This window comes from Nomascus leucogenys, chromosome 16, assembly GCF_006542625.1.
Source record: "Nomascus leucogenys isolate Asia chromosome 16, Asia_NLE_v1, whole genome shotgun sequence".
Classification (NCBI taxonomy): domain Eukaryota; kingdom Metazoa; phylum Chordata; class Mammalia; order Primates; family Hylobatidae; genus Nomascus; species Nomascus leucogenys.
Window position 1 is genome coordinate 58,317,355 of NC_044396.1, and position 18,555 is coordinate 58,335,909.

General features: G+C 41.5%; 1 pseudogene; it reads left to right on the forward strand.

The window, feature by feature from the left end:
* Positions 1-8,281: 8,281 nt before the first annotated feature.
* Positions 8,282-18,212, forward strand: LOC100599063 (annotated as a pseudogene).
* Positions 18,213-18,555: the final 343 nt, after the last annotated feature.

The window sequence follows — 18,555 nt, forward strand, 5'->3', positions numbered from 1 at the left end:
AATTTGGGGGATGGGAGTAGGGAAAGAGAGAGGATTTGTGACAAAGTTTGGGAAAAAGTTATGAGCACATCCAGCCTATGAAGATGGGTGTTTATCATGTGAATTCTCACCAAAGGCCTCCACTCTGGAAAAAGTGTTTCATAATTAGGAGAAAGTTGAATCACTCTGGATCCTTCCCCAGTTGCCCCAGTGTTTGCTTGGTGGGCTTAGGCACAAAATGATCAGAGTAGCTGATAAGTATTGCAGTGTAACCATCCATTCCAAAACTTGGTGGTTTAAAGCTATGGATGAGGGAAAAACTGAGGGAATCACAACATGTGTACTTGCTGTGGTATTTCAGAGTCCTTCCTCCTGGGGTCAGGTCTTTCATTCAGTAAGTAGATCCCAGGTCTAACACTACCTCAGATCTACATGAGATTGTAACTTTTGTGGAGGGCAACTGCCCTCAACTGCCCCATCATTCATTCGTGATTTCTTTTAATTACACGGTTTTAGTAGTACTTTTACTAGTTAGCAGTTGACTAAGGACAGCATGTTCTGTCAACCACAGAGTCAGGCCACACTTTGCCCCCTTTCCAAATTTGCCATTCATTAAAATGTGTCTACCTGACTTTTTATTAAGTGCTGTCAATGGACTCTGTTGTCTCAGGGGTCTTTGCATCTCCACTGTAATAGTGAGCCAGTTTTGTACTGGCAAGTCTCACCATTAGCCCTAGCCTACTGAGGATGGCCACCTTGAACGTTGTACTGATGTTAATGCCCCTTGCCCAGCACATTTTCCATTGTTCTGGTGAGTGATGTATCCCCTGGGCTTTTCTATAGAACATAGTCACATGATGGAACTTCTAGCCTTGCATACTATATTCATAGTGCATTCATCCTATCATGTCCACATCTCTGAGCCTTTTAATCTCTTCTTACACTATATGTCATGGAAATTCTGGCATTTCTTCCTTATGTGTCATCTATCACTTTCTGCTTATCCTCACCATCTCCCCAAGTCTTTCTTAGGGTGTTAAGTCACATATCCTAAGTGAGATTTAAATATACTCTCCTCTATCCAACCATTATGTCATGCCCAACCTGATCAAGCACCCCGCAGATCCAAGACCATATGAACCTTCCAGCTCCTCCAGGCACACGATAGCAGGATCTTTCCTCGTGTGTCAGACCCAACATATTACTAGATGAGGTTATAACTCAGCCCTAGTTGTTCTCCTAGTAGACAGAAGGGCGTTGGGGGTAGATCCTAGGAAAATGAGTGAACATATATTATCTTGGGAGGGCGAGGCCTCTGCATCATTTTCAAATGGAGGGAGGTACCTACTTAGGAAAAGTTAGGAAAGTAGTTAGGAAAAGTTAGAAAAGTTAGGAAAAGTAACCCTTTTTGAAAGTTCAGAGGACTCAAGAGGATCTAGGGATTCAAGATTTTTAGGGCACCAACCCCATCCCATGAGTCAAGTTCCCAGTTTATTTCAATCAGAGCCCTGATGTTGTAGACCTTCCATGGTAGGATTTAGATATTTTAGGGGGTTCAACTATTCTTTGGTCCTGGCCCTTGTCCTCAGTTTCTCTCCCCTCCTGCTGCAGAAGACTAGTCTCTTTTATGCTATAAAGGAGGCCCTCTGGCTTTCAAGCTTAGCTTTTGAACAAAGGCTACAATTCATCTTTTTGTGGTATTTTTCCAGAGCATCAATCAAGCTTAACAAGAGCCACCCAACTCTATCCCCCTTACAGTTACTATTTTTCCTATATTGCTCAAACACTGGAATCATCATACCAGCCAGCGCATTCCCTTCTACCTATCTGCCATCCCTGTTCTCTGCAGTTTATACTGTTTGTTATCTTGTGCCGAGGCTCTTTGTGCTGTACCTACCACCAGTGATGGGGTCCTTACTGCCTGCCAGGCAGCTGTGTGATCTGGCTCCAAATGCTATCCGTGTGTGTACTCTCTTGGTCCACTACTGCCACCACCTCTCATGAATTGGGCTCCCTGAGAAGCAGATTCTCAGACAGAAATTTGCCTTCAGGAGGTTTAGGGAGTGCTCTTGGAGTCAGTTCCTGCAGAAAGAAAGCAGATTGGGCAGAGAAAAAAGTGGAGCAACAGTGAAGCCTCAGCTAAAGCCTCAGCCAACTCCAAGTGAAATCCCAAAGAAAGAATAACCCGGCCGGGCGCGGTGGTTCATGCCTGTAATCCCAGCACTTTGGGAGGCCGAAGCGGGCGGATCACGAGGTCAGGAGATCGAGACCATCCTGGCTAACACGGTGAAACCCCGTCTCTACTAAAAATACAAAAAATTAGCCGGGCGTGGTGGCGGGCGCCTGTAGTCCCAGCTACTCGGGAGGCTGAGGCAGGAGAATGGCGTGAACCCCGGGGGGCGGAGCCTGCAGTGAGCCGAGATCGCGCCACTGCACTCCAGCCTGGGTGAAAGAGTGAGACTCCTTCTCAAAAAAAAAAAAAGAAAAAGAAAGAAAAAGAAAAGAAAGAATAACCCTTCACAGCAGTCTCAGTGGGGTAGAAAAACTGTCTCCCCACCAAACTTGCTAAGGGTGCTGTCTTCAGCTGAGGCCACCTCCAAAGGGGGTTGACAGCTGATGTTGCCTGCCATTACTCCAAGAAACTAGGTGAGTAAGTTCTTCATGTCATGTTCTGTACAGTACACCAAAGTATCCATGAGAAGGTGTATGCCTCATACTGGGAACGGGGAGAGTAAAATAGAGCCAGATAACCTCTTGGCACCTCCAGTACTGCCATGAATATTGGAAAAAAAAAGAAAGACTAGAGAAACTGCATATTGACTGGACTATATCAAAACAATTTTAGCTAGCTATATGTGTTTCCAGATGATGTTATTTACTCAGGCTGCTGACAAAATCTATTGTGCAAAGGTATTTTCATAGAAGTACATAGAAGGAGCAATTATGCTCATCTTAGTGTAGCCATGGAAGACTTCTCATTCAGGATTTAGATAGACAAAGGAAAAGCAAAGCATTTTAAGCAGCAATACAGCAGCCCAACACAAAGAAATATGTCACGTTCCATGCACTGCAAAGCATTCGATATTGAAGTTTTCTTTGCATCAGAAATAAAGGTTTGGAAGGTTAAAACTACAAATGTATTTCCTTTGCACCATGACAAATCAGTCAGAAAGTATGAAGTAGCTACATTGCTTGAGTTGCTGCATATCTTTTGAATAATGACTGCAATAGATATAAATCAATGTGATCTCAGTGAAGAAGTTCCCGTTAGACCTTGGATTTATTTGCTGGTATGTTTTCAACCATGACTTTAAATCCATCATAACTACCTTTTCTTGTTTGTCCATTTCTTTAACATGTTCAACATCTCAATCCAAAAGATCTCAGTTAAGAAGAAAAAAATGCTACATCATTTCTCGTGTGCTTGACCCTGATCATGGTTCAACTTAAGATATGTCTCTCATTGACCTATGCTTGTGTCCTCAGGCCATTATTTCTCTCAGTTCTGTATATTGTCTTTTCTCAACAGGGAGTCCGATGTAGAATTCTCCCTTATTAATCATTCTATTGCTAGCTAATGTGTCTGCTCAGATTCACAGGAGTGCTCAAGCTGGTCACAGTGGTGACGCAATGGCTTTTGGTGAATAATTTCAGGCTCCCTGGGAGGGCATTGCATGACCTCACATGCCATCTGCCGGGCCATCTGTGTCTTATTCTGGATCCTAAATAAAACCAATAGTTCCTACTACCTTCTTATATGTGTCATTCTTTCAGCAAGCATTTATTGAGTGCCTACTATGTGAAAGGCAATCTACAAGGTGATGTGGGTTAAAAAGTTACACAGAGAAGAGCAATAGGAAAGCAACTGACTATGAAACAATTTCATAAGTGATACAGAGATGTATGTGCAAATTCTAAGGGAAGAATTTACACATTGGCAAGAATGTGCATAAGGATTTTCTTCATGTTAAAGTGTGTAAAAACAAATAAACATTTCATTCAGCTTTTCAAAAATCAAGAAAAGGCATATATATATATATACATATATACATACACAATTAATGGTAGTGCTATGTGTTTTAAATTGCATTTAGTCATGTAATTAAATTGGTGATAAAATGAATGAAGCTGGCACTGCTTTCAGCTAGTGAAGCATTACCTATTAGTCATCCTTGAATGTGCAGACACCCAGGGAGAAAAAGATAGATGGGCTTGGTAGGGAAGGGTGAGAATCTTAAGAGAAGCAATGCTTCTTCTTACACTTGCAGCCATTAATATTACTGTATGTTCTCTCTACTCCTATGTATTAGGCTATATTTATATTTAAATAGTTTCCACCAGTATGTACAAATGGCAAGAATGCTCTTGACACCCTCTTTACTATGCTGATTAATATTGATATAGTCCTATATTTATGGAACACTTACTATGTGCCAGTGTGCAGTATTTCAGAGCTAACCTCATTAAAGTTTCACAGGATCTCTTTGATGTAGCTATTAATATCCTCATGTACATGAGTAAACTGAGGCACAGAGACTTAATAATGCATCAACTGGGAACCCAACAAGAAACAGATGATACATTCAAAAGGAACAATATTTAAGTATAGAAATTAGGAAAAAGGAAACTTATAAGAGGCAGTGTAACATGAAAAGAAAATACAATAATGTCAACCAGAATGTGCAACCACAGGGAGCTACTACCACATCTAGGCCCAAAGGAGAAAGGGGAGAGATGGATGTTACTAGAGCCACAGGAAGGTTTGAGAGAAGAAACGGCATCTTAAAGAAGGCTGAAGAAGGATGCAGCCACTGACAGAACCAACAGAGAATAAGAAAGTCTACTGAAGGAGCAAATACCCTCACCTCTCTTCTCTCTCTCCTCCCATCCTCCAATCTCCTGCAGATGCCTCCACTAAATGCTCCCCAATGACAGCAGGCAAGGGAGTCCAGTTGTTGATGCACAATGAAAATTTAGTACAAAGAGTGGACAGAGGGTGAGGGAGTTCAGAGGAGCAAACAGAGAAAAGCCAGTCCAAATAACTTGCCCAAATTCTCACAGCTAGTAAGAGACAGTGCCAACAAACTCTGTGAACTGTTTCCAATGTGACAAGTTGTTTCTTCTGTAACTTATAGAAATAACTCCCAGCACTTTGTGAGGCTGAGGCGGGCAGATCACCTGAGGTCGGGAGTTCGAGAACAACCTGACCAACATGGAGAAACCCCATCTCTACTAAAAAAACAAAATTAGCCGGGCATGGTGGCACACACCTGTAATCTTAGCTACTCAGGAGGCTGAGGCAGGAGAATCGCTTGAACCTGGGAGATGGAGGTTGCAGTGAGCTGAGATAGTGCCATTGTACTCCAGCCTGGGCAACAAGAGCAAAACTCCATCTCAAAAAAATATATATATACATTTATATATATAGTAATAAATATTTCAGAAATTACACACTCTAGAAAACCAAAATATAACTTTTTAAAAATGATATTCCATATAAAATCAAAACATTTTGGCTCATAAAGGAATTTTTCTCAATCAGAGCTATTCAAAGGGTACCTTGATATGTTATTGAGATCCTTCAATGAAGGCATTCAAACTAGTAGACACTCAATAAATATTTTGTGAATTACTGTATGAATAAATAAATGACCATTTGCTATAATCTGAAAGTTTGTGTCCCTGCCAAAATTCACATGTTGAAATTCAAAGCCTCAAGGTGCTGGTGTTAGGAGATGAGGCTTTAGAGGGGATTAGGTCATGAAGGCAGGGGCCTCATGAGTGTGGTTAGTGACCTTACAAAAGGAACCTAGGAGAGCTCGCTTGCTTTTTATACCATGTGAGGACAGAGTCTATGTCTATAAACCAAAAAGTGGGTCCTTTATAGACACTGAATTTTCTGTTGCCTTGATCATCATGGACTTCCCAGCCTCTAGAAGGGTGAGAAATAAGTGTCTGTAGTTGATAAGCTACCCAGATTGCGTTATTCTGCCATTATAGCCCAAATGGACTAAGACAACATTTATTTGGGTTCTTACTAGAAGACAATTTCTATACTTCTGAGATTTTTTTAAAAAAATTGATGAACTCAGAAGACTCTGCTAAGATTCTATGATTCCCATAAACATTCAATATGTTCCTCAGACCTCTCAGTTACAAATGAGGATGGCTTTAAGGAACTAGTTTTACAGGATGCTTAAGCAGTCATACGACTAGAAATATTACATTCCCAAGGGAGAAAATCATGAAGGCTCACTCTCTGTCAGAAAAGTTTTCAGCTGCTGGCAACAGAAATGTCTGAGCAAAGATGATTAAACAAATGGCAGCTGAGTGTTTGCAAGGCAGTTGTTGTCAGTGCTGATGTCTTTGCAGTTCCCCAGGGGCTTTTGCTCGTGCCTGGCTGTACATTAGCCGCTGTAGCTCTATCATCAGTTTTCATGACTAAGTCCTTTAGAAGGAGGAAGTAGCAATGCCTCCATCAGGAAAGCAAAGGCTTTCCCCAGAACCTTAGCACAGGACTCTGCTTCTATTTCATGACAAACCAGAGGGCAGTGGGGGGGCAGAGTGTTGAAATGGAGGTGGGTCAGCGAACCAGACGTGTCTGCCTCAGCTTCCCTAGAAATATCAGTTGTAAAATATGGTCCTCCAGTAGTAGATGTTTGCATCTGCTGATTAGGAAAGAAGGCAACCAGCAGCCTTCTCACAGGTTCAGGTTCAGGTTCAGGTCCTTGTGGGCGTGCTATGTTCGTTATCATTTCCTCTAAAGACAAGATTCCAGGGAGTATTAGCTCCCAGCCATCTCTGTGACTGCTATTGCTGTATCAGGTAAGTGTGGTGAGTTCCTGTGAATGAATTTTGAAAGTGAGTGCAGCACTTCAAATCAACCTTATCTCCTTAGTAGTGGAAAATGGAATTAATCAAACAGGAAGCATCAAAATCATGCTATCTTTAATTTGGAGGGAAAAATTATGAATTTATTTTAACTCCCAACTGGATGGAATATCTGACAAGCTTTATTCAGTGTCTGTTTTAATAGGTCTAATGACAGGGAACTTACTACCTCACAAAGCTAAATCACTATTTTGTTGGAATACTCTTTAAAACACTTTTTATATGGAACTGAACCTGGCAGCCTCTTAAATTCTAACTATTGACCCGAGGTATTTTTTCCAGAGTTAAGTTAGATAAATCCCCATGTATGTGATGTCACACACATATTTGAAGTTATTGTCCATGTTCCCACTTTGGCCACTTCATCTTGTTTTCAAAGTAGTTGTCATTTAGTAATGTGTACCCTAATATACTATGCTTTGACAGCATACTTCTTAAATTAAAAAAATATATACTGGCATCCAGAAGGAAGGGTACTCTACAGATATGATAAGAACATAGTGTGATTCTTTTTATTTTTATGTTACTATTTTTGAGACCCAAGATTACATTAGTTACCCAAACTCTTGTTCGATTAGTACAATGTCAGTTGCAGAGCCCTGTGTCCTGACTCCAGATGCCTTCCTTAAAGATTACTCAATCCTTCAATTATTTCATGTGTGCTATGTTCAAAGCACTTAGGGATTTTTTTTTCCAACTCCTCAAATATATCCGCTTACATAATCATCTATCCCAATGCTGCTCTATTTGAGTGTATTTATACCATCAAACATCTTGTCACAAATCTTGCTGAAATCCATTATACTGTATTAATATATTTTCCTATAAGTAGGCAATTTTTTAATGAATGAGGAAACAAAGTTTGGATATTTTTATGGAAACTACATAAAATCCATTAATCTACACAGATTCTAGAAACTTCCTCAAGATAGCTGATTAGAACCTTGAGATTAAATACACTATCAAGATTATTAGATATTTAAACAAGAAAAACCTGGCATCCTTAGCTGGAAAATTAAAAGGAACTATCCTGAATATATTCCCTTTTATTTTTTTCAAAAAGTATCAATATAGGCAAAGTAAGAAGAATTTTACCACATTAGAATGTAGTGGCTTATGCCTATAATCCCAGAACTTTAGGAGGCTGAGGCAGGTGGATCGCTTGAGCCAAGAAGTTCAAGACCAGCCTAGGCCACATGGCAAAACCCTCTCTCTACAAAAATACAAAAATTAACCAGGTGTAGTGGCACTCCTCTGTAGTCCCAGGTACTCAGGAGGCTAAGGTAGGAGGATTGCTTGAGCCCAGGAGGTGGAGGTTACAGTGAGTCAGATTATGCCACTACACTCCAACCCCGGGCAACACAGCAAGACTCTGTTTCGGGAAAAAAAAAAAAAAAAGAAGATAGCCGGCATGGCATATGAAGATGAAGATTACAAGGCCTTTGTTCCTAATGTGAAAAGTATTTCTTTAAATACAGAGAGCAATCACTTTGATGATCATGATATACAGGGCATACTAAAGAAAAAGAACAGACAGCAGAGAGAACAAATAAATTATCTGTCAACGTTTTTAAAGAGAAAATTATTAAAAGTTTTCACACTCCCAAATTGGCTTCCGAAGTGTACAGGTTGAATGTACTTGAGCAAACACTGGCAAATGTTCAGGCATTCTGAAAATTATAAGCTAACTAAATGTATTAGATCTGTGAGACCAGATGGTAGCTACTGAAAATTTTAAATTAACCCAAGGATGAAATTGTTGAACTGTTAGCCAAAATGGAAAAGCCTTTTTTTATAAGTACAATGATGCTGGAGGATGAGAGTTTACCAATGAGACCTTGAACATGAGAAGAGTCCCACAGGAAACTATGGAAATTACAGCCAATGAGTCATTTCAGAGGTTGGGCCACTGTCCACATTACACTTTCTAACCTAAGACAACGTGATTTCTGAAGAGGAACTCATGCTGGCCTAACAAGTACGTGAATAGAGAGAACAAAGGAAATAACTTCATTCCTCTGTAAACATTGACTATGTCCCTGCTATGTGTCAAGCACTGGGTTAGATGCTAGGAATAAAGATATATTTCAAAATATTCCCAAACTCAGGGACCTCAATCTAATATCTGGGGAAAGAAACAAACTGTACATGATTGGCTGGGTGCAGTGGCTCATGCCTGTAATCCCAGCACTTTGGGAGGCCAAGCCAGGAGGATCACTTGAGCCCAGGAGTTTGAGACCAGCCTAGGCAAAACAGTAAGACCCCTGTCTCAACAACAACAACAAAATTAGCAGGGCATGATGGCATGCACCTATGAGCTCAGCTACTCACTACTCAGGAGGCTGAGGTGGGAGGATTACTTGAGTCTGGGAGGTTGAGGCTGCAGTGAGCCATGACCATTCCACTGCACTCCAGCCTGTGACAAAGTGAGACTCCTGTCTCAAAAAAAAAAAAAAAAAAAAAAAAAAAGAACAAAGAAAAAGAAAAAAAAGAAAAAGAAAATTGACATGATTGTACTGAAAACTTTGTGGATTTTCAGAATTTATGTTTGTATTTCCTACCACTGTTATGCCTCAGAGACTGGTGAGATCAGGATACATCCTTCTGTGTACTTGTCTTTCATTTAATTATGGCCAAGGTCGAACTTGCTGAAATTGAACAGGAAGGCAAGCCATAGTCAAGGACTAAGAGTATAAACATTAAGTTGTAAGCAGAAGACTTAATGGGAAAAAAGACTCATGGAACAGTGAAGGAATATGACTAAATGGCAGCAGTTACCTTAAAGGAGTGCTGTGATAGGAAGGCCAAGGGAGTGCATGGGCAGCTAAGCAGATCTCCTCTAGGTTCCTCTCCTCCCTCTGTCCACACAGGCGAAAGATGTTTTTGAGGCTGCAGGATTATTAGCTTCAATGATAGTGCCGGCCACAAGATAATAGGGAAGGTTTCTAAAGAGTACTCTGATATAAGTAAAACAAGCCAAGTATGCGGGAAATTGTAACTCCAGTAGCTGAGTTTAATAAGGAAAAAAAAAAAAACTATTGGAAACTTGAAAATGCATTTGTCTCTGAGAACAAGGGGTCAACTGCATGCATTAATGTAGGGAAAAGAAAGAGAGATCAGACTGTCCCTGTGTCTATGTAGAAAGGGAAGACATAAGAGACTCCATTTTGAAAAAGACCTGTACTTTATACAATTGCTTTGCTGAGACGTTGTTAATTTGTAGCTTTGCCCCAGCCACTTTGCCCCAGCCTGGAGCTCACAAAAACATGTGTTGTATAAAATCAAGGTTTAAGGGATCTAGGGCTGTGCAGGACGTGCCTTGTTAACAAAATGTTTACAAGCAGTATACTGGGTAAAAGTCATTGCCATTCTCTAGTCTCAATAAAGCAGGGGCACAATGCACTGTGGAAAGCCACAGGGACTTCTGCCCTTGGAAGCGGGGTATCGTCCAAGGTTTCTCCCCATGTGATAGTCTGAAATATGGCCTCGTGGGATGAGAAAGACCTGACCGTCCCCCAGCCCGACACCCATAAAGGGTCTGTGCTGAGGTGGATTAGTAAAAGAGGAAAGCCTCTTGCAGTTGAGATAGAGGAAGGCCACTGTCTCCTGCCTGCCCCTGGGAACTGAATGTCTCGGTGTAAAACCCGATTGTACATTTGTTCAACTCTGAGATAGGAGAAAAGCTGCCCTGTGGCGGGAGGCGAGACATGTTTGCAGTAATGCTGCTTTGTTATTCTTTACTCCGCTGAGATGTTTGGGTGGAGAGAAACATAAATCTGGCTTATGTGTAGGTCCAGTCATAGTACCTTCCCTTGAATTATGACATAGATTCTTTTGCTCACATGTTTTTTGCTGACCTTCTCCTTATTATCACCCTGCTCTCCTACTACATTCCTTTTTGCTGAAATAATGTAAATAATAATCAATAGAAACTGAGGGAACTCAGGGGCCAGTGCAGGTCCTTGGTATGCTGAGCGCTGGTCCCCTGGGCCCACTGTTGCTTCTCTATACTTTGTCTCTGTGTCTTATTTCTTTTCTCAGTCTCTCGTCCCACCCGACTAGAAATACCCATAGGTGTGGAGGGGCAGGCCACCCCTTCAGTTAAGAACAGCAATATCCGATGAAGCTGGAAGCCATAATTCACAGCAAACTAACACGGGAACAGAAAACCAAAAACTGCCTGTTCTCATTCATAAGTGGGAGTTGAATAATAAGAACACATGGATAGAGGGAGGGGAACATCACACACTGGGGCCTGTCTGGGGGTGGGGGGCAAGGGGAGGGAGAGCAATAGGACAAATACCTAATGCATGCAGGGCTTAAAACCCAGATGATAGGTTGATAGGTATAGCAAACCACCATGGCACATGTATACCTATGTAACAAACCTGCACGTTCTGCACATGTATCCCAGAACTTAAAGTTTAAAAAAAAAAAAAAAGAATATCCAAGCCGACCTGCCCCACTCACCCACTGAGCAGCCAACACACAGGCAAAGCTGAGACACATGAAACAGCAGCACATGAAACAAATGCACTGCGCTTTCGTGAACTAACTCCTGTCGGAGATTTACAAATAACGTTGGCTAAAGGAATCAGTCAGGCAAGAATAAGATACTTCCTTCTCATTCCATTGGAATAAGCCTACGGAAGGTTTTAAGTGGGCAGAATTTGAAAGTATCATATCTATATTCAAATAAAGGGAAAATCCACAGAATTCTTGTGTACCTGGTATGGGTTAAAATGTGCTTCCTGAGCCTGAATTAAAGCTTTGCATTGTATATTCTTCTATACTACATGTGTGTATAACTAGCAAAGAGAAAAATGGTTTAATAATTGACTGTATTAGTACTCCTTTACAACTTTAAGGGGAAATGCTAAGGAAAACTAATTTCAATTTATCCTCTCTGGACTCATCGGTCTAAGGGGAAGGATAAATAGCCCAGTCTAAGGAGAAGAATAAATATGTATATTCTCTCCATATACAATATCAAGTCTTTCCAGAAAGATGGTCCTATGCCCGAGCCCAGGTATTTTAGGGAAAATATATAAATACAATCATCGTAGGGGCCTTCAGATGTAGGTTCAGAGTAAGCACTAATTCCATGGTCATAAGAGGGGCTTCTTGGACCAACAACAGAGTTGGACAAGCAAGGATCCAGTTTATGAATTGTGATATCTTTCTGTTGTTAGACACAGAGGACTAAAGATATCCCCTGGGGTGAATTTACCTCCCCCTTAGTGTGTGTTTAGAGTAACATGGCAGAAAGGAGGAGCTGTGGCTTGAATTTGAAATGCAGATACCAAGCAGGGTTGATAATAGGACACGAAACAGAAACTTCTGGAATTGTCCCCATACCACCACAATTATAAATAGGAAACTGTACCATGACCCAGAAGAAGGGATTGAAACCACGAATGGGGTTTGAGAGTGAGAGGAACTGGGTAATCCATCCAACTTACTAGCCCTTAAATCACTAACTTGTTGAATATGAAGACAGTTCCTGCATATTTATTGTGGAAGGTTGGAAGCTAAGTGAGTTTGTGCCAACTACAATTGTTCTGGATCTGAAATCATGTCTAATGTGAGGATGATATTTTAAATCTTAACTGAATGAGATCACTGATCAGGAAAATATATTCTTTTCTTTATTTTCCTGTGTTTAATTTTTGAGTAGGTAATTTATTCATAAATTTTAAAATTCAAAACAAATAAAAGAACAGATAATGAAAATTCTTCCTTCTATCCCTCTTTGTTCCCCAGCCACTCATTTACTTTTCCTCAGGGACACCACCATTATCAGCTTCTCAGTACTCCATCAGAGATTTGTTATACTTAACACTATACGTGTGTTTTATGAGCAAACACTCATTATTCTTACCTTTTTTGCATAAATAGTAATATATTACACACACTGTTCAGCACCTTGCTTTAATAACATATGTATCTTAAAAAACATTCCAATTCAATACATAAAAAGTGTCTCTGTTATTTTTAAATGACTATGCATTGTGCTATTGTATGAATGTACCTTTCTATATTTAATTTCTTTCATATTGATTGACATTTAAGTTGCTTTTTTTTTTTTTTTTTGAGACGAGGTCTCACTCTTGTCCCCCAGGCTGGAGTGTAATGGTGCAGTCTCGGCTCACTGCAATCTCTGTCCCCCAAGTTCAAGCGATTTTCCTGCCTCAGCCCCCCGAGTAGCTGGGATTACAGGTGCGCCTGCCACCACACCCGGCTAGTTTTGGTATTTTCAATAGAGATGGGGTTTCACCATGTTGGCCAGGCTGGTCTTGAATTCTTGACCTCAGGTGATCCACCCACCTCAGCCTCCTAAAGTGTTGGGATTACAGGCGTGAGCCACTGCACCCGGCCTAGTCTTTTATTATTACAATTATAATGCTTCAATGAATATTCTTCTATATATATCATTTTACATAGTGCAGATACATCTATAAAATAAATTCCTAGAAAGGGAAATGTGGGCCATATTACAAATGCACTGTAATTTTGATAACTATTGCCAAATTACATCCCATAGAAGTTGTAAGAATTTGTATTCCCTCCTTCTTTAACATAATATTATTAAATGTTTTGATATCACTAGTCTTATATATTAAAAAATAGGATCTCAGATTGGCTGTAACTTGCGTTTCTCTCATTATGAATGAGATTATCTTTTCATACATGTAACAATACTTGTATGTCCATTGCCAGGACATATTAGTCCTTCCATATAAAAATAAATGTGTACATATATATTATTCTCATTCAAGTTATAGGAACACTTTTCCAGTTAAAGCAGCAAGGCAGTATCAACAATGTATAGTCTTGTGCAGAATGTTGTTCAAATACACAGAATCTCTGATCCCAATATATCTGCTTAGGAAATAAACTTCACAATTACTATTGTCTATGAATGGGTTCATAATATGAATATATAGAAAACGAAACTTTTATTTGTTCTCACCTTCAAGCAATGGTTGTAATGGGACTATGGAATGGATTAAAATTCTCCCCACTCTAAAATGTTAGCAGGTTTGAGTCTATTAATAGAACCTTTCTTTGGGGTCCTGTCATATAGATCCTTCCTATATGATGCTATCTCTGTAGTCACTTGCCTCCTACCAGATAAGACCAAGGAATAGAAAAAAATTAAGTGAAGGAAATAAATTTGATCTGTAATTCCAACCACCCTCCCACTCCAGGTGTATTTTGTCATAATTATGGAGGTACTACTATATAAGACTCAAACATTTCTTTGTTGAAGCCCAAGTGGAGGAAGTAAAAGTGAAGCTTACTTATGTAGTACATTTATACAAAAAAAAACCTCATAGAAATGGAAACAAAAACTTCAGAAAAAATAATAGTTAAACATATAAAATTTCTTATTGATTAAACCAAATCAAGGACTCATGACTTTTGATTCATCAAAAATATTAAGTAAAAATTAAAATTTCCTTTAACCATACAGAAGACATGCAATAGCTTAATTATACAAAAAGAAGTAATGCTTTAGAGCCCAAGAAAAATATAATGTTATGCCCCGAAATTACTGGATGTTAAGAAATTTTACTTGATAAAAAGTTTACTTTTCTGGTGTGGATCCCTAATCCTGTTCCTTATAGTGATAAGCTACTATGATCATGGCTGTCATTATGACTTAATTGACCCAAATTTCCCTGGCTACAAATAATTATAGGACATGGAAAGAAAACCCATTCCTCTTTAAAGCATATCTGGAAACTACTCATGAGGATTTCTGGAGAAATGAAGAAAACTCAGCTCCCACGCCAGAAACCAACTATGGGTTTTAATTTGAACTACATCTAATCACATACCTGCACAGCATATATAGGTGGAAACTGAGCTTTATAGAAGTGGTATAGTTACTTGGTAAGTGAATCTATGAGGATAAACAAATGTTAATGTTAATTGGTGTGTATAGCACCTAAGTGAACCTCAACGTGCCTAATATGAAGACACAATTATAAAGTACACTAGATCTCGTCCAACTGTGCCTAACTATAAATTAAATGTTTCTATTAACAGACATAATATTTAGTAAGAATTTGCTAGTACCCTGAGTGATAGTGAATTCAGAATGAATTCCATTTTAAAATAATCTCAAGCCAGGAAAATAATCAGTCTAATATAATTGAAATAACAAATGGGGCCAGGTACAGTGGCTCATGCCTGTAATCCCAGCACTTTGGGAGGCCAAGGCGGGCAAATCATTCAAGGTCAGGAGTTCAAGACCAGCCTGACCAACATGGCGAACCCTGTCTCTACCAAAAATACAAAAATTAGCCAGGTGTGGTAGTGTACACTTGTGGTCCCAGCTACTTGGGAGGCTGAGGTAGAAGGATCCCTTGAACCCAGGAGGCAGGAGTTGCAGTGAGCTGTAATCATACTACTGCACTCCAACCTGGGCGACAGAGTAAGACCATGCCTCAAAAATAAATGAATAGATAAATAACAAATGGGAAAGTACATGGACGTTTTAAGAATAAGATCCTGGGAGAGGAGACAAAGCAATGTGAGTATGGAAAGAAGACAGAATGATACAGCAGTGCTGGCTTTGAAGACGGAGTAAGAGCCACCAGCCAAGGAACGTGCACAAGCTGCAGAAGCTGGTGGCTCTCCCCTAGAGCCAAGAGAAGGAACACAGCCTTCAAGGTGCCAACACCATGATCTTAGCACAGCATGACACATTTCAAACTTCCAACCTCCAGAACTGTAAATAGTGAATTTGTGTGGGTTTCCTCTGCTATTACTGTGGTAATTTATTACAACAGCAGTAAAGAACTACTACAAAACCTTCAGGAGGGGTAAAACAGCACAGGCTTCATCGACTCATGCATTCACTTCAATAATACAGAAAATTGTCCAGGGTAAAGCACTGTGTTGTGTTCCCTGCTGGGAATGAGGTAGGGAGGCATTGAGATGAAAGTTGTGCCTGGCACGGTGGCTCAGCTTGTGATCCCAGCACTTTGGAAGGCCAAGGCCAGAGGATCGCTTGAGCCCAAGTGTTCAAGACCAGCCTGGCAAGACAGTGAAACCCCTCCCTCTAAACGAGCGAGAGAGAAAAAATAAGGGACAATGAGTCACATTAAGTCCTCTTTGGCCAAAAATATTGCAGTGAGGGTCTGTTTCATCCCTTCTCTCCCATCTCGGAGAAATGGAGGTTACTGCTAGCCTCACCTGCATTCTGGATTCAGTTTCAGGACCTTTCCTCCAGTGATAAAAGTGCAGTGCCTTAGGGGAACCTCAGCCAAAGCTATAAACTTCAACTGGCCACCACAAGAGTGTGCATGTGAAGTGACTGCATTTTTTCCCCCTGCCAAACCGGAAATAGCCGGTATAGGAATGAACGAGCATGAAGATTGGAAATTGCTCCGATTGGAACGAAGCCCAGGTTAGGTTTGGGCGCTTCCAAACGCTCCCTTTTTAAAGCCACCTGGACTGAGGCGTCGAGCTTTCAGCTCCACCAAACTCTTACCTGGCCTGGCAGCGAGCGGCAGAGGAGCGCGGGAGCCCGGTACCCAGTGCACCGAGCCCGGTGGAGAGCTGAGCCGCAGGCAACCGCATCTCCATGATAGGCGACATTGCAAGAAATCTCTACACCTAGCAGCTCAGGGGGCTCCAAGCAGAGCAGCAAGTTCGAGGATCTGGACGTGGAGCCGAGTGAGGCGCAACCCAGCGGGCCTCGGGCCGCCCTTTCATCGGCTTGTTCATTAACACCTGTGGGTGCCTCCAGGCTGCGATTATTGGAGGGCTCGTCAACTCCCTGGGCTGGGTGTTGAGTGCCTACGCTGCAAACGTGCATTTTCTCTTCATTACTTTTGAAGCGGCAGCTGGCCTGGCCAGTGGGATGGCCTATCTGTCAGCGGTTGTCATGGTGAGCAGGTATTTCCAATGAGACGCGCCCTCGCCCAGGGCCTCAGCACTAAGGGGACCGGATTCGGTACGTTCCTAATGACTGTGCTACTGAAGTACTTGTGCGCAGAGTATGGCTGGAGGAATGCCATGTTGTTCCAAGGCGCTGTTTCCTTAAACCTGTGTGTTTGTGGGACCCTCATGAGGCCCCTCCCTCCTAGGAAAAACCCAAATGACCCAGGAGAGAAAGATCTGCGCGTCCAGCCGGCGCACTCCACAGAGTCTGTGATGTCAAATGGACAGCAAGAAAGAACAGAAGAGAAGGATGGTGGGTCTGGGAACGAAGAGACCCTCTGTGACCTGCAAGCCCAGGAGTGCCCCGATCAGGCCAGATCATGTGTGCTTTCCAGTTCTGAAGACGGTTAGCTGGCTCACTATGAGAGTCAGGAAGGGCTTCGAGAACTGGTACTCAGGCTATTTTGGGACAGCCTATTTACAAATCGAATGTTTGTAGCCTTTATTTTCTGGGCTTTATTTGCATACAGCAGCTTTGTCATCTCCTTTATTCATCTCTCAGAAATCGTCAATTTGTAATACTTATTGGAGCAAACGGACGTTTTCCCTAACTTCAATTATAGCAATAGTTCACATTTTTGGAAAAGTGATCCTGGGCGTCATAGCTGACTTACCTTGCATTAGTGTTTGGAATGTCTTCCTGTTGGCCAACTTCATTCTTGTCCTCAGTATTTTTGTTTTGTTATGTTTCTGTTTTTGTTTTTGTTTTTTTTGAGACGGAGTCTCGCTCTGTCGCTCAGGCTGGGGTGTAGTGGCGTGATCTCGGCTCACTGCAAGCTCCACCTCCTGGGTTCACGCCCTGCTCCCACCTCAGCCTCCAGAGTAGCTGGGACTACAGGCGGCCCCCACCACTCCAGGCTAATTTTGTTTTTGTATTTTTAGCAGAGATGGGGTTTCACCGTGTTAGCCAGGATGGTCTTGATCTCCTGACCTCGTGATCTGCCTGCCTCAGCCTCCCAAAGCGCTGGGATTACAGGTGTCAGCCACCGTGCCTGGCCTCCCCAGTATTTTTAATTCTGCCATTGATGCATATGTATGCTGGCCTGGTGGTCATCTGCACACTGACAGGGTTTTCCAGCGGTTATTTCTCCCTAATGCCCGTAGTGACTGAAGACTTGGTTGGCATTGGACATTTGGCCAATGCCTACAGCATCATCATCTGTCCTAATGGCATCTCTGCGTTGTTGGGACCACCTTTTGCAGGTAAACCTTCTGAGGTTTTAAGAGCTCAGAGTGCATACAGATATGGTGTGTTATGTTAAAAAGTCCAAGATAAAGAAAGAGGTTTCCAAAAAAAGAATAAGATCTTGAAGTGTATCCAGCAAAAAAACCGAACCGTGTTAAGAAATCTACATGGGACGGGGCGCTGTGGCTCACGCTTGTAATCCCAGCACTTTGGGAGGCCGAGGCAGCCGGATCACGAGATCAGGAGATCAGGACCATTCTGGCTAACATGGTGAAACCCTTTCTCTACTAAAAATACAAAAAATTAGCCAGGCGTGGTGGCACGCACCTGTGGTCCCAGCTACTCGGGAGGCTGAGGCAGGAGAATTGCTTGAACCCGGGAGGCAGAGGTTGCAGTGAGCCCAGACAGCGCCATTGCACTCCAGCCTGGGCGACAGAGCAAGACTCTATTTCAAAATAATAATAATAAAAGGAAAAGAAAAGAAATCTACAGGGAGCTAAATCATCTTGGGATATGAAATTTACCTGGTTTTCACTGGAGCC